The 23,514-nt window shown below is 41.7% G+C and overlaps 1 protein-coding gene across 3 annotated transcripts in view; it reads left to right on the top strand.

Moving 5' to 3' along the window:
• Positions 1 to 2,349: 2,349 nt before the first annotated feature.
• Rb1cc1 (RB1 inducible coiled-coil 1) overlaps positions 2,350 to 23,514 on the top strand; it is an 81,239-nt gene continuing 60,074 nt past the window's right edge. For 2 of the 3 annotated variants that reach the window (XM_063258507.1, XM_063258508.1), the window contains exon 1: positions 2,350 to 2,749. The gene's annotated coding sequence lies outside the window, so the exon portion shown is untranslated. The remainder of the gene's footprint in view (positions 2,750 to 23,514) is intronic. The other variant, XM_063258506.1, reaches the window with a different exon arrangement.

Raw genomic sequence — 23,514 nt, forward strand, 5'->3', positions numbered from 1 at the left:
TCCAGGTATCAGTTTAAGGCACTCTAATAAATGTTTATCGAGTACATGTTAGGGTACACCAGGTACTGGGCAAACAGTTCATCATGTAAAGAGGGATTTACAGTCACCATGTTAGATGAAAAACCAAAAGATAAAAGGTGAAAGTATAGGACAGCAGTGTCCAACCTATGGCATGAAGGCCACAGTGAGCTGTTTATTATTATGGAAAGCTCTAAAAGGTTTCCCGGTACTGGCCTGGGGAATTACAGGATGTCAGGGAAAGACTGAGAAGATGACCCTAGACTTGATACCTTAGGGAAAAAATTAGGATTTCCGAAATTGGAACTGATACGAAGTACTTAGGGTATTTTTTTTGTCTTTTTTGTTTTTATCGGTACCAGGGATCGAACTCACGACTGCCTGCTTGTAAGGCAGGCGCTTATGCCGCTGAGCTAAATCCCCAGCCCCATACTTAGGGTATTTTTAAGTAAGTGTAATCCCTCCATACTCCTAAAGAAATCCACTTCCTTTCCCTTATGATAGGAGACATTAATATACATATAAATTAGTAATAAATTGTATTTCCCCTAGATTCTTGTACATATATAATAGAATTAATGTTAACACATTTTCACTTATCTATAGGCATTTTAGAGATGGATACGAACTCTATAAAGATCTACATTAAAGAAGTAACCTATAAGGTATGGATCAAGTCATTTCTGCTAATTCCTTCAGCCTATGATTAATGATCAGAACTGAGTCAGTTTTCTAAAGTCAGAGACAAGAAGAGTATTTTATTATTTAGAAGATTGTCATGGACATACGAGCTTTTGCATTCTAAATTGGAATGCCATTGATAACTAAGTGAAACACAGGCTCCAACATGTTCTTTAGATATTCCATACTGTTTTCTACACTACATTTTCTGGATCAACACCTTTTTCCACTTATTTTCTGTGTGGCGATTACTGTGCCAAATCAAGCTCTTCACTGTGCCATTTCCTACTGTCTCCTAAGGCATAATAACAAATTAGTGCTTAATTTTAATTTTCCTTCTCCACTCTGCTGGGCTAGTTATAAAATTTCAGCTTAATAAAAAAGTTAAATGACATGTCAAGAGATGATAGGGTAAGGTTCTCTGTGATAATGTAAGCGCAAAATTTTAAAAAGTGGTAAAAAAAAAAAACAGCAAGCTGGTCTCTCAGCTTTCAGATACAGGGAAGTGACAGTAACTGAAAATCACGAGTGCTTACTAATGTTTATCGGTCTCTGCCATAACAAAGCAAGGATTACAAACTTGGTTCTGTTTGGTGCCCTCTTTTGCTGCTCAGTTTTGCAAACAACTCAAAAGTCCTGAGAACTTAAGTCGCAACCTTCAACTTTTTATTTACACCAGATATTCTTAGATATAACTGAGATTTGAAAAGTACTCTATAAGCCGGGAATGGGGGGCACACACCTGTAATCCTAGCCCTGGGGTGGCTAAGGCAGGAAGATTCCCTGCAAATTCGAGACTAGTTTGGGCAAGGCCAGCTTGAACTGCATGGCAAGACCATGTCTCAAAAAGATAAAACAAAAAACAAAACTATATAATTATTCTACGTTCAACACCTGCTCGTCAGATATTAGTGAAATCACCCGAGACTGATAATGTTCACAAATGCAGGATTCCTCTGAAATTTGTCTTCCATCTAATGACAGTCATCTTAACCACTAATCCGCAAAAAAACCCCAAACCAAACCAAACCAAAACTCCGGACTTTTATGTACACTGAGAGCTAATGTTTGTGGCATTTACGGTTTCGGTCCTGTCAGCCCAGCCGAAGCGCTCTCCTCTTGAATACCTTCTTTGCCTTACCCGCTCTGACCCAAACTGTGCTGTCCCACCCTTGCAAAGATAGCAGTGACCCTTGCCCAGCTGCCTGCCATCTCTGGCCCGACCTGATGGCAGGAGTGTGGAAACTGGCCCCGCCCTCCAGGCACTGTGTGCTCGGTGTGCTCTCCCGGACCCGGTCAGGTCCGCGGGCCGCCTGGGGACCAGCGATCAGGGCACCGGCAGGTCCAATCTTCCGTGATATGCTGAAAGGACTGAGTTTTTATTCCCCCTGGGGCTGATTACAACTCTGCAGGGTCTGCGCAGCCTGGGCTTACTCGCTGCACCGAGAAAGGTCAAGCTCACCTTGCACAAGTCCAGATAGCAACTAGCACGCAAGAGGCAAGCCCAGCAAAATCTTCCCGGGGTCAGAGGAGGACACCCAGGCCCATCGTAACCGGAGGCGGGGACGCCCCCTTTCCGGCGAGCCGCAGACTTCCGGACCTGCGCAGACGCCTCTCCGCGCCGCCGGGGATCCCAGCGTGCCCCTCCCCCCACGGCCGGCCGTTTCCCGACATGCTCCTCGGAGGAAGGGACGGAGTCGACAATAACAAACCCAGCCGCGATCGTGTCCGCGGCCCTGCCGAGCCCTCTGTGCTGCCTAGGGGACCCTCAGTTGCCCCGGCCCCTCGGCTCTGACCGGCCACGGCCCCCTGACTCCCGGCCCCTTATCAAGAGCCGAGGGGCCTGACAGGGTCCACCGCCCCGACCCCTCCCTTCCACCTGGTGTTGGGGCCGCAGCCGGAGCTCAGGCTCCCAGGCGCCGGCAGTTGTGTCGGTTGCGTGCCGAATGGGCGGTTGGTAGCCGCCGCCGAAGGCTAGGCGGCGGCAGAAGATGGTGCCGGGGGCCGCCGGCTGTGCTGCTGCCGCCGGCGGAGGAGGAGACGCTGCTGGGTAAGCGTTGCCACCGCCCGCGACCCCTTCCCCCATCTGGGCACCACGGCCGCCCCGAGCGGTGGCCCAGGAGCGCGAGTCCCGACCCGGGCGCGGCGTTCGCCTGCCGGCCTCGCGCATCCGGCCCCGGCAGGTGTTGCTCCGCGGCATGTCAGCCCCTGCGGAGACAAAAGCAGCTCGTTCTGATGCCCCACTGGACCGCTGGAGGAATGGGTTTGCCTGCTGCTTCCTCGGCAGGGCTTCCTGGTCCGTCTTGGAGCAGGTCTGCTCCTAGTGGGATCGCGGGAGCGACCCCAGGCGAGCATCGCCCGAACCCACAGGGACGCGTCGTTACTTGCCAGGGCGCTGCCCTGTGGTGTGCCGGCTCCAGAAACCTGGAGAGTAGGGTTGGGCTGAGGCTGATCCGAATGCAGAGTGGGAGGAATCTAGCGAGGTTGTCTTTGTCCCGACCCCGGAGTGTGAGGATCGGTGTAAAGTTACTCCTAGGGATGACTCAGCCTCTGCCTGCCCCACTGATAGATTTGGGATAGGGTGTGCATGTGGATTTCACAACTTCCTTGGTGGGAACAAAAATACATTAACCACCAGGCGAAATGATAGCTTCAGAGTTGAGTGTCTATAGTTTATAACACCACCTGGAGAATGGGCTACGACTGTTCTGTTTATGGTTTTGTAATCTAGGCTTTTCAAAACGTCATGACTCCTTAAAGTGTGATCATACCATTAAGTGGTATAGGCCTGGGTGTCAAGAAATACTTATGTGTTGCTCACCGCTGGTAGAGTCACTGCGATACATTCAACTACATGGGAATGCTTTCAAGTCGGCGAGCAAAATACTATATACGTATTTTACTAACCTGAGAGAGAGAGAGAGAGACAGACAGACAGACTTTGTGTGTGTGTGGTTTATTTAAGTTTTTGTGTTGATAGAGATTTCATCATTTAAAGGTTTGGAAAGCTAGCTATTAGAAGATTCTTGAATGTGTGTGTTTGATCAAGAATGTTGTACTTTCATAAATGACACAAAGTGGTATCTTCCACTTTGGGTCGCATATTGCTGTGAGGTGCAATCTTCTGAAGGGAGTGGGTGATTTTGGTTTTTAGCTTGATGTATAAGTGGACCATTGTTGTGGGCGTGAGAATTTTTTTTTTCTTTTTTGGATTTAGTGTTATAACAGAATATATGAACATATTTTCTCTGTGCCATTTTGGGTTTTTTTTTGTTTGTTTGTTTTTACAATTTTATTCAAGTCGTAGAGTTATGTGATGAATGCTTCTAGCACACAGTGTTAACCATGAAAAGTTTCTGTTGAAAGAAATTGAATATGGATTTAGGCCACATTTTAAGAGTAATTTTATTATCGCTTTTGAATGTTTTGTGTTAATCAAATTGTGATATTTATGAGCCTAATCCTATTTCTGTTTCTGGATGTTGGTGAAAACAATAAAGCAGTACTCTTGGTTCCATGGAAAAGTTTGTCTAGCCTTTGCTAAGAGACTCCAGGACCCAGGGCATAGCAAGTGCGATGTAATCTCAGCACTCTGGGAGACTGAGTCAGGCAGAACTTGAGTTGGAGCAGGACTCTCTCAAAATAAAGCAAAGCAGGGCTTGGGTTGTGGCCCTGCAAAACCTGGGTTCAGTGCACAAGAGAGTTCAGGTGCCTTTCACCGCTCAAAAAAAAGAATATATAGCAGATTGACAAAAGAGCAGAGGACACAAGACCTTGGTTTTGTTTGATTTCAGGCGCTTGTGGTGGAATCCGGGGTCTTGCAAATGCTAGGCAAGCGCTTTATCACTGAGCTACACCCTAAACTGCATTGCCTCTTGTCTTTGAAAGCCAAATGTAAGTTTGAAAGCTTTTGTTTGACATTTCATTTTGAGATTATCTTTAAATTTTATTCATATTTAGCAATTATTTCAGGATCAGTATGGTTTACTTAGCAGATGTATATCCCTTTATGGTTTTTTTTTAAAGTGAAACCAGTACAATAAAATCTTCTCATTCAAGTAATGATATTCTCTAATCCCATTTACTCTTCTTTTGTAGTCAGTAGTGGCAGAAATAACTTCAGTGAGAATCTAGCAATCCCTTCCCACATTTATGGTCTTTTTATTACTACATTAACATAGATCGTTGAACTGATTGAAGAATACATTTTAAAGAAGTTCTTGCTTTTACAAAGGAGAAAAAGTCTTATATAAGACCTATATTATAGTAAATTGGTATGAGGGAATTTGAGCTTTTATAGAACATAGAGAATTTTGGGAAGAAAAAAATAAGTATGGGATAACATGCGTTTGGGACCCTGTCTCAAAATAAAAAGTGCTAGGGATGTAATTCAGTGTAGTATTTGTTGAGCATGCGTGAGGCCCTGGGTTTAATCGCAAGTCCTGCAAAAATAAAGCAATGAAAAAAAATTCAGATGTCCTGGGTTAATGGTCGTGGACTTGTGGCATGTTTGCAGCAGGGGCTGTTCGTTTTATTGAGAGCTCTAAAAGGCTGTCTGCTGACCTAGGACATTTCAAAGCTTTGACAGTTACTTACTGGGTACTTGCTAGTACTGCTCGAAAAGGTAAGGATTCTAGGAAAAGTTGAGCATAAAATTTCATACTGCTAGGGAGAAAAAAACAAGGCAGGAAAGAGAGAGGACATGAAATGCCTAGGGGCAGGGGAAAAGTTAAAACTTTACAGAAGATGACCATGGAAAGCCTTACTGGAAGACTGAATGAAGATCCAGGAGAACTAGGAGAGCTAGGTACTTGATGGTCTGACAAAATACATTTTTTTTTTTTTTTTTTTTTTTTTTTTTGGTCAAGAGGAACTAATGCAAAGCTTCTAAGGAAAAAGGTTACTGAAAACTCGCTGGCATGTGGGGTGAGTAGTGGGAGATGCTCCAGAGATAGTATTTGTAGGTCATGGTAAGGAAACTGAAAAACACCCTTATCTGAAATGTATAAAGGCACGGAGATGAGTTGTAGTAAAAGCAGTACGGTTGGGAAGCACTTGAAGCCATTCATTCATTCACTCCTGAAATTTTACTTGAGCCTCTACTTGAGGTGACCATCATACTCTTATCCTTAGCGCTATACCACTGAACTAGAGGAACTAAAGTTGTGTGTGTGTGTGTTGGTGTTCCAGGAAGTGATGAACCATTGGAGATTTATAAGAAGGTAAAACGAAAGTGTAGATTGATGTGGTAGAACTCAAAGATGGCTAAGAGTCAGAGTGTGAAGTGCTAGGTTGGAAGAGTTTGTAGTATTCTCTTAGATAAAAAGGTACAGAGCTTATTTACCCCATTTCTCACTTTCGTTATTATGGGCGCAGGAAACCTGATTTACCTATCCGCTGAACCAATGCTGTCCACAGTCCTGGAGCCTGACCTTTTATTCCACCCCTGTATAAAGTTAAGGTTCTGATAAGTCAGTTTTTGCGAGTGTGTGCAGTATATGAGTGCCCACAAGCGTTCATTCTTTGGTTGGTTTGTTTCTGCTTTCACAGCTGTTTGAGTGCCCTGAGGATTGGGAGATAGCACTTTTTCTATCCATGTTTCTGTTCTTTTGAATTCTGGTACTTTATGGACATGTTATTAAGCTAAGAGGTACAAGTAACTATTACTCATTTTCATTTTTGTTACTGAATGTTTTTTCAGTACTGCAGTTAAGCCAGGGCGGTAGTACTGAGTTATAACCCCAGCCTCCTCACTGTTTTATATTGAGGTGGGGTCTCTTTAGCAGCTAGTTGATCTGGCAGGGCTCAGACTTAACTCTTGATCCTTGTACCTCAAACTCCAGAGTGTTTACTGATTTTGTCTTTAGTATTCTACGTAATAACTGGTAACTGTCAAGGATATCTGTTGAAATTCATCATTTCAGCACCATGCTGATGATATTTTCATGGCCTTTGATAATAAATCTTATTTGCACATGTCAGGTTAATGCATGATTTTCTGATAACTGTGTGTTTGTACATACATAGCTAATAATTAGCTCCATAGAATGGGGCTAATTTAATATTTGTAAAATTTTGATGTTATTTTTGGTATGTACTGTAAAATAAAAACGCAGAACTAAAATTTTTTCATTGAAGTCATGCTGGATTGTTGTCTGCCTCTACTTGCCTGCCTGCCTGTCAGTCTCTTTCTCTGTGTGTCTTTTATTGGGGATTGTACCCAGAATCTTCATCTTCACGCGAGCTATAACGCAGTCCTTTAGTCATTTTTTATTTTGGATTGGGGAGTCTCACTAAATTGTGCAGCTGGGGGTCAAATTTGTGTTCCTGCCTTGGCACACCAGAGTGCTGGGATTATAAATGTACAGGCAGGTGCCCCGTCACCAGGTTATATCTACACAGTCTTTACGAATGACAAGACTCCATAATGACAATGTGTTTATATGTGCTGATGTGGAAAGATTTTCATGTTACATAGTTCTAGTAAGATAGCTGTATGACATTGTATGTTTTATAAAACCAAATTGTGTTTGTGTGTTCATAACACCACCTGTATACTTTGGGAATAAATAGGCAATATATATTCCAGAGTTTTAAAGTATTCTGTTTTGTTTTACCATCTTGTCTGTCTTTGGGCACTAGTTTTCCAAATACTGTCTCCATCCCCTTCTTGCTGTCCTTACATGAAACTGCTCGTCTAGTTTCAGACAAAGCTTACATTTAGGAGATCCTGGGCCTTTATGAAAAAGTTTTCTGTTGTAGAGAATGTGAGGGAAATGCCTGACCTACTCTTCTTTCCTTCCTTTTCCTTAGCCTTTGGCAGAGAATGGGTATTGTCAAATGGGACTACATCTGATTTGGAAAGGGCTGCACCCAGTTTTCAGTCCCTGAGCAGGCTTGTGTTAGACATTATTTTTATTGGTGCCTGAGCCAGTGAGTATTCACTGTGGTAAAATTCCTAAAAATTTTGCAGTTTATAGAATTAGAAAGCAGGCAGAATTGTCTCAGATTGGCTTTTCTCTGTGAAGCATTAAGTCGACTTTATATGGCAACATCCAAATACCATGAATTCTATTCAACATGAAAAACAACTTGAAGGCATTTGTATTCCTAGCACCTAGTACAATGTCTGGCTTATTAAATGCACCCAAAATATTGTGTGAAGAATGAATGTGTTTAGTTTTAGAAATCAGAGTTGTCATCTTCGGTTTCTCCCTTTTATTTCTCTGTATCAGGAAACTAAACATAAATTGTTAATGTGTTAGAGTGATTGACTGTGTTGCAGTGAGTGATCTAGTTACAGTGGTAATTAATCTTCCAACAGGATGGTTTTGAGACAGGGTCTCACTCTGGAGTTTTTAAAGTTTTTTAGACATCATCTCATGATTTAGTCCAAGCTGGCCTTGAACTAGCTGTGTAATCCAGTCTGACCTCAAACTCTGAGCAGTCTTGCCTCAGCCTCCTGAGTGCTGGAATGATCATGTCCCGCCACACCTGGCTTCAGTTCATGTTTGTAGCTGTGCTAAGAAGGGTCTGGAGGACTAACTTGTCCTTCTGTCGTGAGATTTCCCCCATCCGTAAGAGATCATTCATACTGCGTTACGTAGCTAGTTAAGAAGTTATAGCTTCCTTATGTAGCTGTAAATTCGTAGGAGAAAATAATACTGTGGTTCACCAGGGCATAGGGAAGATCTCCCAGCAATGGCAGGAGGAAGACCATACTTGAAAAGTCAGACAGACAGAGTTGCAGGTGGGGTGGTTTTACCTGACCGGACTAAGCAGTGATGAGGTGCATTGGTGAGACTGCTAGGAAGAGAAGCAGAGCTTCATTCTGAAGCCATTGAATTGTAGTTCAAAGCCATGAAGTTTGAGTAAACTTAGACTTGCCGCCGGTTTTTACTTTGTTAGTATATTTCTGACTTGGGAAACAATCTGAAGTACGCCGTTGCTGTCCTCACCTCTGTGGAAAATGACAGTTCTGTTGATGGATAGAGGTTCGAAGGTTTGGTGGGATAGTTGGAATTCAAGTGTAGAGGTAAACCTTGTTTCAGAGACTATCGTTTTCATGTTAATCGAGCCTGTATTGGAGAGGAAAATTCATATAGTGGGGTTGACATGGAAATGAAATTATTTGGGCACCCCTGAAATCCTAGGAAAAATGCTGCAAGGGAGCAAAGAGCACTTCGGGACACTGGCTGGTGCCTCCACAGGCAGTTGTGAAGCTCCAGAAGGACACTGTAGTTGTGGAAAGCAGCCCGACAAGTGTGTGAAGTGGTAGGCCTGTTCAGAGAGGATCAGAGGAGAGAGGGGCAGAGTCTTCACTGGGACTAAAGCAATGGTGGCAGTGGGGCATGGTGGGGCGTGCCTGTAATCCCAGCACTTGGGAAACTGAGGTAGAAGGTTGCTGCAAGCTCTCGGGAAACCTGAAGTGAGGCCTGAACTCAAAACAAAAAATACAGCAGTGCTGACTTGTGACATGGGCTGCAGCAGGCTGCTGGCATCACCAAAAGCTCAAAGGTCGCTGTCACTGCACCGAAATAACTCATGCCACGAGAAAGTGAGGGATTAAACTATAAAGGGAAAAATGGGTAGGATTTGGACAGAAACTGTTTTTTTCTCTTGGTGCCAGGGATTGAACTCACAACCATGTGCCTAACAGGCAGGTACTGTATTGCTAAGCAGTATCCCTGCCCCTCCAACTTTTTTAACAGTAGAAAAATTTATTGGAGAGCAGGAGTAGGGAATAGGCATGGGGTCATGAAAACAGGGGGCTTCTGAGACACAGGACGGGTCCCACATGGGTTGCCCCAGAAACAGTAAATTTGAGGTAGCAGGAAAATGGAAGTTCTGTCCACAGTGAAACTAGGGAATAGGGTTAAAGAAACACACTGAGTTGAAGTGTTGACCTGCTGGCCTGGGGTATGGCTCAGTGGTAGTTCTTTTACATAACTTGTGTGAAGCTCTGAATTCAGTTCGTGGCACTAAGGGTCTGGGAGCGAGAATGTAGACCCATTATTTTGAGTAACTGGGGGATTTGAGCTCAGGATACTCGATATTGGTCTTGTTGGTGCTGAGATCAGAATAGATCCAAATTGGTTTTACAGCATTATTTGATGCTTGTGTTGTACTTTGTGGTTTATACAGCTCTTCTGCGAGTAGCTTGCTCTGTAGACCCTGCAGTCGACTCTGTGACATGGGTGGTTTCTTTCCCTTTTGTAATGTAAGGAAAAAAACTTGTTAGATGAAGCCAGTCTAGTCATCTAATGAATGAGTAAGGACTGGACGTCAGTACAGGACTTCTGACTCTATCTCTCAGTGCTTTTCAGTCTGTTTTCCCTCTTGTGTCTACAAAATGACCATTTGGAGGAATGACCATGTGGAGAAGCACTGTACTGTGTGCAGGCTGGGTTAGGGCGAAACTCCACTACAGCCGCATTGGAGGGTAAAAGGAGGAAAGCAGACACAAATCTTTGTTTTGCTCTTTTGGTTGGAATTAGCTGTGCTATGACAGACAATTCAAGTGTTTTTTTACTTCTTGGTGAATGTGTATGTCCAGATTTTTTTGGATCACACTATGAATAACTATTTGTCACAAGACTATTTGAAAACTTCATCCTTTCCCATCATTTTAAGTTCTGTCATTATTATATGTCTGTGTATGTATATGAGGATATGTTTGGATCTCTTCCGTTCCATGAATTACCTTTTTATTAACATAGCATGGTCTCAGTTAACACTTTGGGTTTAAGAGAACGATTGACATGTGTAATGCAGGTGTAAGTAGGCACTTAATTTTGTCTTGCTAGACATATACTAATGTCTGTATTTAGGCAGAAGGTCAAATAATATGGCCTTAGTTTTATAAAAACTGGGGACAATTTTTCTTTTTTTAATCAGATTTTTTTGGGAGGAGAGTACCAGGGATCGAACTCATGGCCTTGCACCTGCCAGGCGGGTGCTTATGCTGCTGAGCTAAATCCCTGGCCCTTAATCAGATTTTATTGATGTATTTGAGATATACATAAAGATCACATTCATCATAGAGAATTTGTTACCTGTGTATGGTATAACTTGTTTTTTCTTTCCCCATTCCCCTTCCTACCCTCCCTTCAGTCCTTCCTCTCCCAATTTACAGAAGTTTTCTTTCCCATGTTTTCCTTCTTTTCTGTCTCGCTTTAAAAAAAAAAAAAAAACTTTTCCGTTTAGGAAAGATTTTTCTATAAAATAATCGTGTCGAATTTTAGAAAATCTTGGTAAAAAGTCATAGATACCCTTGGCCCTTTGTGGCCCTGTATCCTATATCCACAGACAACCTCAGATTGAAAATATTTGGGGAGAAATAGTTGTACTGAATATTTACAGACTTTCTCTATCCACTGTTTCCTAAGCAAGTCAGTATAAAAGTTACTTGCATAGTCTTCACAGTACGGTCAGTACTTACTTATTTTCATTGAGACAGGGGTTCACTGCGTGGTTCTGGCTGATCTTGAACTCACAACGATCCTGATCATCCTGCCTCAGCTTCTGGAGTGCAGGATTTACAGATGAGTGCCACTACACCCGGCTATATTCAGCATTATAAGTAATCTATAGATTGTTCAAAACTTCTGGGAAGCTGTGTGTAGTTTGTATACAAATTGCCAGGCATGCTGGTGCATGGCTGTAATCCCAGCATTCCAGAGGCAGAGGCAAAAAGTTTGTTATGCACTTGAGATAACCCGAGCTACACAATGAATGCAGGACCAACCTTGAGTATACTGACACACCCTGTCTCAAAGAAGAAAAATTAGTTAAACAGTATACCGTTTTATGCAAGGGACTTGAGCATCCTCAGGTTTGGATATACTTGAGGGGGTCTTGGGATCAGTCTTCCATGGATGTGAAAGGATGACTATACTCAAATACTAGACTTGTGCATAAGGCTTATAAACTTAATTTCTAATTCCTTTAGTTGCAGTTGCTTTTTATGCTGATACCTGACAATTTCATGTAATAAATTTAGTTCTAAATCCTACAGACTTATCCCCTTTATGGAATATGGTAGATTTAATATTAAGGGAAAAAGTACATATGATAAGTTCTCTTTAATTATGGTTTTCTTTAAAAAAATTAGTGAGTCTGTTACCACGCTTATTCTAAGATTTAGATGTGATCAATGAGGGTAAATTGTACATTTCCAGTTGGAACTTGATTTTATTTATTCTGATTTTTCCCAGTGACATCTTTGGATTTTTGTCCATTTCTTTTCAATATAATTTTTGCATGCCTACTTTCATAATATCTACCATATCATAATATTCACTTAATGTGTTTTTTTTTATCTTACAAAGGATAAAACAATCAAAACAAACCAGTGTAAAAGATAACAGGACTTGAAAATATTACAGAATCGACAATAGTTACCATAATGTCTTTTGATGTTTTCAAAATAGCTGCAAATAACTTCGGACATAGTAAAAATCAAACTGAACAGAATAGAATAGAAACAATAAAAACAAAACAACAAATGCAATAAAGGACTTAAGAACAAGCCACTGGTAAATCCACAATTGCCACCATAATATATCTTGCTATCTTTGAAATAAACAGCTGCTCCTGCCATTGGATTTGACATGATCAAACAAAACAAAGAGAGAATAAAACCCAACCCAACAAAACAATAGAAACGATACAGGGCTTCCAAAGCAAGACCATAAGGAATACACAGGGGCTACAACCCTCAGAGGGAGAGCCCCCTAGATGTCACACTGTGCACCACTACCCTCTGAGCCTGTGATCAGACCTGTGGCCCTAGCCCTGCCATGTTAGTGAAACGTGATAAGGTTTTTGAAAGGCAAACAGCATATAGTTGATTGTGGCCATTGGCAGACAAGATTCTTTTTGATATTGTTCAATGTACATTAGAACTGGGTTTAATGTGTAATATGACTGTGGTGTTTTGGAATATTGGAGGAATCATCTCATGTTCCCTTTTGTCTTTTGGATGAGACTGAGAAATTTGCTTTCAAGGTCATAGAAATAAATATGTTAAGCCAGCCCTAAAACCCAAATCTTTGTTTCTGCTTAAACAGCGTTCATTTCAGTATAACCAAAATATGTGGTTGACTCCTTATGTCCTTTCTATCTTTAACAGCTCTCTACAAAGAAGAGAATTCAACTTTGTCGAATCATCTTATTTTAATAGTGTTCTGATTTAATCCACTTTCTGATTCCCATAGTTTTGGTTTTTGTTTTAGTCTTCATGTATAGATTTGGCCTCAAACATTTATTTTCTGTTCACTGTCTCTCAATAGTGTGTTAGGTGTTGTGGTTAAAGAAAGGCCAGTGAAAAGCACCATCAAATGTTCTCTAGTCATTTACAGTACAGCTTGGCAATGTAAGATACATGGCAAGTGGCCAAAAAAATATGTAACGGAGACATTTACTTACTTTCTGTATACAGACTTAGTTATTAGAATTTGGAGTGGTGGCTGTAAGTGCTTAATGAACAGACCATTGACTGCTAGCAGATTCGGGAGGACTGTGACAGTATTTGTAGAAATTGAAATGACATCGATAAAGGTATGAAAAACCCTATGGCACATCCATCTCATCTCAGATCAGTCCCGTGGTGTGGCATGACTCAGAAGAGCAGCAGTAGGCTGTCCCTCTAAGGAGTGTTGAGTGTCTGTTGGGTAGACATTATGAAGAGCTCTTAGTTTGGGGGTTGCAGGGGAAATAACTTTGGGTTAAGGCTAGGATGGTTTTGTTGATGTCATCCAAGATGAATTTGAGATGGAGACTGCAGGTAGAAGAAGTTCAAATAAGTAACTGTCAAGAGCCCAGCTGTCCCATAGTAAGCATGGAGGAGGTAAGTGTCAGGTAATAAGTGGAAGAGGACAGAATATTTTCTGACTGTTAGATGGATTCCAGACAAGGGAGGCCTTGTTCACATGGTGTTCAACCACTTAGCTAGCATATACAAGGTCACTTGTATGTGTCTAATAGTATCTACAGCTTCCTGTAGGTAAGCAGACATACATAAACGTAGGTAAATTTCCATTGTGTAGCAGCACCTAACCAGAAGAAAGGATAAAGTTAAAGATTTTTGTATTCTTAAACTCTTGGCCTTATTGTTCAACAAAAACTACTTTAGACCTGAAAAAAATGTTTTTCTTGAGTTTCCCAGAACTTGGCATTGCACTGACAGAAAATTTGACCAAAATGACTCTTAATGTCCACCTAGATTCTAAACTGGGTGGGGTGGGCGATGCATGTGCAGGGCGAAGGCAGGAGGATCCCCATAAATCTGAGGCCAGCCTGGGCTACGTAGTGAGAGTGAGTTAAGGTCAGCCTGAACTACACAGTGATATTCTGTCGCAAAAAAAATCTGTAGGGTTCTTTATCCAGCTCTTTATAGAAGCACACACAACTTGCTGGAAATGCTGTGCAGTCTTAATTATATGTTAATTAAATGTTTAGAAGGGTTAAGCAGAGCTAGATCTGTAAAGTAACAGTCAAGGGGAAGGAGTCCATGCTTTCTTGCGTGAGTAGTGTCCTAGGCAAAAGAAGCGGGGCACTGCCTGGCTTTTCTCACGCAGACACTGTTTTCCCATGAGCTAATCTCTTTGTAAACCTCCTTCATCTCAGGTTCTCTCTTTACCCCATAGTGTCTTCTTTAACAGACTTGATGAGTTCCGTGATAAGTGCTTGCTGTGGCACCTTCAGCCCTAGCACCACACTGGGTGTGGAGGCACACACCACACCTGTAATCCAAACGTGCAGGGAGGCTGAGACAGCAGGTCAGCAAGTCTGAACCCAGCCTCGGCAATCTATAAGACTTTATCTCAATTTGAAAAAATTATAATAATAATAATAAAAAGGACTGGGCATGTAGTTCAGTTCCAAGGCTCTGGGTTCAGTCTTGAGTATGAAAAGGGAAAAAAACTCCCTAGCACCAAACAGCGTATTTCTATCTCAACGGCTGTTTTTCTACTAGATACTAATTTTTTTTTCTTTTTTTTTTTTGGTACCAGGGATCAAACTCATGACCTCACACTTGCTAGGCAAGCGCTTATGCCGCTGAGCTAAGTCCCCTGCCCTAGATACTAATTTTTAGTAATCATGTCATAACAAGGTATGTGTGTTTGGTACAGAAAAGATTTTATTTCCTGTTTGTTTGTATTTCACTGGTTAGACCCAAAAAGGCAATATGGATACTTTTGAGGGGATACAGGAATCAAACTCAGAACCTTGGGCTTGCCAGGCAGCACTCATTGCACTGAGCACCCTCAGCCCGTAGGCGTTCACTGTTGTTAAGCAAGATAAAAGCTTATTACATGTAACTGAATAAAACATCTGTGCATGTCATTTTAGGTTTATTGAAAGAAGTGTCGGGAGGCAGGGTTCCCTGTATGTGTGTTTTCTGTCATGATTTGGCTGCAGGTATGTTGGAATTGATCTGCCATGTATAGTTATTCAAGGACATAATGGGTTCTTTTTTTACTTTTTTTTTTTTTTTTTATTGGTACCAGGGATTGAACTCATGATTGCCTGCTTACAAAGCAGGTGCTTATGCCGTTGAGCTAAATCCCCAGCTCCCAACATAACGGTTCTTTTTTCCATAGAGGAAAAAGAATTTTCATAGGCTTAGAAAAGTGAAAGCTAGCTTTTAGAGTTTGCATGCTAAACCGGGCTATGACCTGTAGATTCACCGTTTGAGCAGCATGATCTTTCTCGTGATCCAGAACGTATGGGGGATAATTACTTTCCTGCACGAGCCATGGGAGGAGGCACACTTCAGTATGTGTGTTACTCTTGCATAGGCAATGTGCTGGGGTCATAGTAGTCGTCATTAGAGCAATGACTACTGCTCTTTACAGCAGCTTTCTATAAGATGGACTTGCTTTAGTGAGATAGCTCTTTTGGTGTTGTACAAAAAACAACCAAAGTCAACTTAGTGATCTGAGTTTGTGTCTATATCATTTTTATCCTGTTGTATGATTGGGGAACCTCTGGAGGTGTTCTGTAAATTTTGTTTCTGTATTTTCATAATTGTTTTTCTTGTGGAAATTAAAAACACAAAATGAACAAAACAAGAATGAGCCATATGTACCCACTGCTTTGTTTCTATAGTTATCTTACTTTTTTGCGGGGAGGGTTCTGGGGATCAAACTCACAACCGCTTGCTTGCAAGGCAGGAGCTTATGCCACTGAGCTAAATCCCTGGTATAGTTATCTTTTTATGACCAATCTGATTTTAGCTATTCTGTCTTATTACTTTAGTTCTACAAGGTTGTCTTGTTTTGTTCTTGCTGTACTGGGGATCAAACCAAGAGGTGCTCTACCAGAACTACATCCCCAGCCCTTTCTGATTTTTTATTTTGACATAAGGTCTTGCCACTACATAGGCTGGCCTTGAGTCTTGTGCTCCTCTGCTTCAGTAGCTAGGATTAGAGGGATAGACCACTGTGCCTGCCCAATACTCTTTAAGTTTTGAAGAGCATTAATCCCTGCAATAGTTCTGCAATGTGTGCTCTCCTTTTGAGATGAGAAAGTAGAATCTTAAGAGAAAATCTCTGGTGTGATTAAAAAAATACAGTGATAGTTTACTTTGTATTTTAAATTTATTAGAGTAATTTATTATTGCCATTATCCCCCCAGCATACTCTTCTTCCCTCCAAACACACCTCACTGTTCTTTAAAACTTTTTTTTTTGTACCTGGGCTGGAACTCCCAACCTTGCAGGCAGGCGCTTACACACTGAGCTAAATCCCTGGCCCACCCCACTGTTCTTAAGTTTCTTTCTGTCTCCTTTTTATGTGTGTGTGTGAGATAGGCTCTGACTATATAGTTTTAGCGGGCCTTGAACTCATGGCAGTCCTCTTGCCTCAGCCTCATGAATGCTGATACTACAGGTGTGAGCCACCACGCCTCCTGGCACTTTCTGACACAGTCCTGGAAGTCTTCAGTTGCACTGTTGTGCTTGTCTAAGTGTTCTTTCAGTATGTGACTTTGCGAAGGAGACAGAGGTCATAGGATGTCAGGATAAGGTGATGAGGACACGTGACGTTACTCTGTGCTTGCGGTAGATGGCCCTCAGCAGCAGCAGTCACCTGAGTTTTGCTGTTTTTTTTAACCATGGTTTTGATTATTGCATTTTTCTTAGTACTGGGAATTGAACGAGCCTTTTCACTGTGCTGCTTCCCTGACCCTTTTTTATTTTTTGAGTCTGGGTTCTCCGGGTTGCCCCGGTTCGGTTTGATCTTGTGATCCTCCTTCCTTAGCCTTACAGAATGATAAGGTAACAGATATGCAGTACCATGCTTGACTCAAAACTTTTCTTAAAAGCCAATATTGCTTAGCACTGTTACAATCTTTTTTGTAGCCAGGATTTACAAGAGAAAAGACTTAATACAGGACATATAATTTATAGGATTATTTTATAGTAGACATTCAAAGAGTCAAGTGCAAAAGAGTGTGGGAGATCTATCTGTCCACACACTAGAGACCCAAAAAATACAGCCGAGGGCCTGGGTCCTACAGCAGTGTCCTGCACAAGTCCAGCTGAAGACCTAGAGCCCATGGCAATCTCTCATGCAAGTCTGTATCAAGGATCTGCACTGGGCAGACCCAAAGGTCAGTGGTAGAATCTAGAAAGTGCACCAGTGGGATAAAGGATCTGTGCTGGTGGGCTGAGGGATCTGCACTGGAGCCAGGAAGTACTGAGTTACGAAGTGATGCTCAAGGTAAGGATGAGAGCTCCCCTAAAGAGAACTGTAGCCATCCTCAGTGGCAGCCAGGACCCCGGCTTTCCCAAACAGGAGAACAGCTGAGTTCATATCAGGAAAGCCAGTGACAGGTTTTCCAGGAGAATCAACAGCACATCATCTTCCCCTTCTGTTCTTTTAATCCTCAAGTGGACCATCAACACCCAGCACCGTGTTGAGTCAGTTCACTGGATGTTACGAGGTGACTATTGGTTGATCCACCACTAACCTTGTGGATCTCAGTTACTGGGTTTTTTTTGGAATGGGAGTACTGAGTACCTTACTCAGAACCTCATGCTTGCCAGGCAGGCACTGTACCACTGAGCTTAGTCTCTAGCCCATCGGTTACTGATTTTTGAGGAAAAAAATGAAGTCACAATTTTGGCTGTTCAGATTTAGTCAAGAGGGAGTTGGTAATGGAAAATCACTTGTTTGGTTCTTTGTCTTTTGCCCTCTCCCACAAGTCATCTGTGTGATCCATCTTCAGCCTGTCATCTGGTGTTATGATGTACATTAGCCACCCCCCCCCCCATGTCTCATGAGCTCAGGGTGGGGCTTTGGGAGATGATTGGACTGTGGGATGTGATACTTAGTGGATTGTTTCAAAGGTGAGTTTATAGCTGAATGTGGTGCTGGGAAGTGTGAGCCTGGTTGGAGGAGGTGGGTTACAGGTGGGGGTAGGGAGGGGGTGGCCCAGAAGGCTCCATCCCTTTCTCTTCTTCCTTGATCTCTGTCTCTGTTCCTACCACCATGCTGTAAACTGTTTCTTCTCTGCCATGTCATTCTCTCTTGGAGCCAGCTGACTGAAACCTTTATACACTGAGACAAACCTTTCCACCTTAGATTGTGGGTGTAGTGTCTCAGAAAGTAGCTAAGATCTCTGTTAAAAAGAAAAGCAGGAAATTGGCCCTGGACACCCAAGAGACATTTTTGCTATTGTTGTCATCACTGTCATTCAGCGCTGTTGTTCCTGGCAGCACGGCTTTCCCGAGCCTTTAGTTTTTGTGTTTGAGATGCTGAGTGAGATATTCATAGCAAAACCTCCAGCCTGCCCGCATTTTTCTGGGATGGCCCATCTTGGGTAGTAGGTAGCCTTTATGTCCAGTTGCTATGGTTTGGAAATGCTTACCTGAGGGGTGGGTCTGGCAGCCAGGAGCTGGCAGTGATACAATTGCGGGATTCCCATGTCTCCCAGAGTTCACGTGTTAGAGACTTGGTCGTCAGCCTGCAGTGTCAAGGCAAGGTGAGGTCTATTTTTTTTTTTTTTTATTTTATTTAAGGAGAAAAGAAAAAAAAAAAGCAGGGAAAGGGTACAAGTTATACAGATTTACAGAAAAAAAAATGAACAGTAGGAAATCACTAGTTAATGGATTACATATTGTCATCTTAGAAATAATTGTTCAAGTCACAAAATTAAAGCTTGTAAAGTGGACATTCCATCAGTGATACTGCAAACAGTTCTGTTCATTGATCCAATAAAACTCTGTGATATCATTTTCTATCTTATACATTTAAATATACATGCAGTTCTATAGTTTGGAGCACTTTCTTTTCCTCTCTTTTGTACCATGACTATTACACATTTTGGGTAGTAAAGAGTCACTGGCAGTGCTGCCTTTGGGAGGGTTGAAGTAGTGCTCAGAGGCACTGCTGCTTCATTGTAAAGGGAATAAACATGCCTCCTCCCTGTGTAATATTCCTGTCTAACCTTGCTGTCATGTGGTTCCTCCCAGTGTGATGGCATCCACTGTGAGGGTTTCATCAGAACTGAGCGAAGGTGAGGGCCAGGGCTTTGAACCCCTAAAATGCAGGTAAATATAAATGTTTTTTTGCTTTATACAATAACTAGTAGCAGGCATTTCACTGTAGTGACAGAATGTGGACTGACATAGAAGCCAACACTGCATAAATTTCTTCTTAAAAGCTCCTAGATCTTAGTCAGCCTTGACTTCCCCAGAGGCCAGGCAGCTTGGTGGTTATCCCACTTTTGAAGGGCCCAAATGTGGCTGCTTTTCTAGCAGTAGGAGTGGAATGACCTTTATTGCTAGCCCCATTATGTATATCCTGGGCAGCTGAAGGCAGCCCTGAAATTGGTTGGATAGAGGTGCACACCGGGAGGCGGTTTTCAGCTTCACAGCCGCCATCCACTTCTTCTTCACTACTATAGGTTGGTTCTCTGTATATTTACCATTTACCACTGCTTTTTTGCGAGGGAGGTGGTATTGCAAATTGAAGCCAGAGCTTCACACATACATGCTAGGCAAGTACTCTACCCCAGAGCCATGTTACCTAACTTCTGCTGTGATATTTTCAGTATACACATTCCACATTGCCACGACGACCAAATATAGAAGGATTTCCTGTCTTAGGCCAAGGACCTCTTTTTTACATTTATGGACCCACGGAAATCTTGTTCTTCCTGAACTTATTAGTCCATTGTACTTCTGATTAGCAACTAACTTACTTACTTTACTTTCTTTTTTCTTTCTTTCTTTCATTCTTTCTTTCGAGAAAAGTCTCACTGTGTGGCCCAGGATAGCCTTGAAATCATGGATTCTCCTGCCTCTGCCTCCTGAATGCTGGCATTACAGGCATGTGCCACCAAGCCCAGCTGATCAGCCTGACATTTTAGTTGAAAACTGTCATATTTTTATGTATTCTGCTATCTTCTAATTTTTTTTGGCTGTTTGACAAAAAAATATATATTTTAAAATGGTAACAGTAAGAGCCTGCCTGGCAAGTACAAAGTCATGAATTCAATTCCTGGTACAAAAAAATAAAAAATAAAAAAGAAATAAAAGTTATACAAGGGATAAAATTGTGGGGAAAAGAAGCCTTGGTATTCCAGAGGGTCAGAAAACGCTGAGTCATAGAAAATGCTTAGTAATTGTAATCACATGGAAAGGGTCTTGATGTTTTAGTGGTACATTCATGTTTGCCCCAATCCCACCCCCTGCTTAATCCTAGCTGTGGGTTTTAACTCTGACTATAGGAAAATCACGTGAATACATTTTGTCATTTGAATGACAAGGATAAGACAAGCCTTTCTCATAAAAGCAGAGTTAAAGCAGTCATGTAACTGCTGTACGTATTTTGGAATTTTTTTTTTTTTTTTACCTAAAAATGCTTTTATTAACTTTTTAAAGAAGTGAGTATCATTTATGTGTATAAATATAAAATTTCCGGGTTGCTCACTGTTGGACTTTGTGGCAACAAATATGTATTTCTTTTGTTTTTATTTTTATTTTTTATTTTAAAGAGAATAAAACCAAGCCAAACAAAACAGTACAAAGCCAATCAAAACAAAGCAGTTAAGTGACATAGATCTTCAAAAACAATAGGAAATCAACAATGGTTACCAGTGTCCCCTGCTGCCTTCAAAATAGCTGCAGATACTTTCAGAAGTAGTAAAAATCGAACAAACCAGAAGAGAATAGAACCAATAAAAACAAAGCAATGAATGCAGTAAAGGACTTCAGAATAAGATAGTAGTAAATCTGAAATGGCTGCCATAATATGTCTTGTTATCTTTGAAACAGCTGCCCATGCCATGGGATACCATAAAGTCCTACAAAATAAAACAACAGAACCCAACCCAACAAAACAGTGAAAATGTACTGAACTCCAAAGCAAGACAGTAGAGAATCAACAGTGGCCACCACCTCAGAAGGAGATCCCCATAGATGCCACACTGCTATTGCCATCCTCTGAATGTATTTTACTACAGCAGCCATCATTGGGTAGGGGTGAGGGTGGGGGAGGTCGGGGTGACTTCTTGTTGCCCAGCCCCCTTTCTGGGAGGGGCTGGCACCTGGCTCTTGCCCCTGGAAACTCGCTTGTAGCTGGATTCGCAGAGAGGGCTTGCTTCTTGGTGACTTCTTGTTCTTTTCCCCCATAATGTTGGAATGACACTAAGTCATGGAAAAAGGCTCAGGTCTGACTTTCCCCCGCCCAGTGGCTTGCATGTGGTGCTGATTTGCAGGGAGGACTTGCTTCTTAGTGACTTCTATTTTCCTTAACCAGAGCAAAAGAAAAAAATTGTCTGTACAAGTGTCTTGGTTACTTTTCTCATTACTTTTTCTCTAAGACAAAATTAGGGAAGGAAAGGTTTATTCAGCTTATAGTTTTTGGAGGCAGGGTGGTGTGGTTGTGGGGCAACTGTTCATGGTGGCCATAAATGACAGAAGCGAAAGGGCAAAAAGAAAGGTACAAGAGGGAGGCACGCATCTCCTTCCCGCTTCTATATTGTATGCTGGTTTCCCACCCCTGCGTGGGTACAGCACTCACCCCACCAATGCTACTGCAAATCCACGAGTTAATCACAGATGTTAGATTCACCCACCTCTGTGACTGCATGAGGCTTGGGGGCCACCCAGACAAAGCCATAATAACAAGATTCTTAAACGTTTTTTGTGTGTTTTGGAGGGAGGGTGTATATGTAATGTAGATTCAGCACAGGGCTGCCTCCATGGTAGGCAAGCACTCTGCTATCAAGCTCTATATCCCAGCCAGTCACATGGTATTTTTATTGAATAAATGTAGCAAGTTGATCTAAATTCAAGCTATTCAATATGGAAACATTAATGATATTAATGTTTCATGTGTTGCAATAAATTAATGCATATAAAACAGTGTAATGATTGTGCAGTGAATCACCCTTGTGTTAGCTATGATGATTAATTTCATGTGCCATACTTGGATATGTGGAATAAATAAAGAGCATTTGTGACCATAAAAGCCACATATGTGACATTTATTTACAGGTTATCAACCCAGGCAGACCCATCGGAAAGTGATACCTGATTTGCTGTGTAGTTCATTTTTCTTTGTCTATTTGTAGGGAAGTTTTGGTTGGTAACAGTTAATGAGTATGCAGAGTGAAGATTCAGATGGGAGCTTCTAGTTAAACCTTCCAATTTTACAGCTGTAACAGGGGATAAAAACTTAGGGTGCTTTACCAGAATGGTCAGGAGTAACTTCTCAAAATGCTATTTGTTACTAATAGCTCTTAGGAGCTGTTGGAAATGAGGTAAATGACAAATGCCTGGCACTTGTGTATAAACCCGAGTGCATTAATTGTCTTGGTCAGTTGTGTTGAATGCTTTCATCTTATATATACTTTGCCTTGCTTAATCTTTAAATAATTCCTATTGGGTGAGTGTTATCATTTTTTCCTAATGATTGAGGGTCCTTGTTCAAGAACTGCCTTACTGCTTCCTTCCATGTCGGTCACAGTGCCTGACATGTAGTAGATAGTCTGTAAAGGAGTAAGAAACTGAGCAATTGTAGATAGCATGTAAATCTAAAGTAACCAATTTTGCTAGCAAGCATTGAGAAGTGTGACACTGGCAAGGATACAGTGACCTTGTAACAGTGTATATTGCCTGAGAAGTATAAATTGCTGAAAGCAATTGTGTAGCATACTCAAGTAGCCACAAAATACTTGAATGTTTTTATCTAGCAGTTTTAGTTTTAAAACTCTTATTTTGTGGAAGCAATCCTCAACACAACAAATGAGTATATGCTGTGAGATTAAAACCTGTGAAGTAGTAATAATAAATTATGGCGAATTCACAAGTGAGACTATTCTTTGAGCTGTTAGTATTATTAGTCATTTTGTAATAATATGAAAAATGCCTACTAGAAGGAAAGTAATGTGATGCAGAACAGACTCAGTGCACGTTTTGTTTCTTTCATGCAGGGACGGGCTTAATGCGGACAGCCTAGAGGACCCCGTTCATTTTTAACTGCATAGCCCAGCTTTGTGACTTGAAGGCTCTGTCACCTACTTTATTGTCACATTAATTTTACTGGCTTTATAGTGACTACTTTATTAAAAGACTTGATATTAATCTCCAGCATAATTGAAATCTAATTCCATTTGGTTTTGTAGTGTCTTTAGTCTTGATTAAGTTGGTGGAGCTGGTGTGTGTGTGTGTGTGTGTGTGTGTGTCTCACCACAGCATGGGGGAGGCGTCCTGCCCATTGTGTGTCTGCATCATCCATAAACATAAGGGTGGGGAGGGTGTGTTGATGGTGCATAAGCTGGAGCCTTGTCATTGCCATA

The sequence above is a fragment of the Cavia porcellus genome, unplaced genomic scaffold, assembly GCF_034190915.1.
Source record: "Cavia porcellus strain 051 isolate PalLab524CR breed Dunkin Hartley unplaced genomic scaffold, mCavPor4.1 scaffold_11, whole genome shotgun sequence".
NCBI classification, from domain to species: domain Eukaryota; kingdom Metazoa; phylum Chordata; class Mammalia; order Rodentia; family Caviidae; genus Cavia; species Cavia porcellus.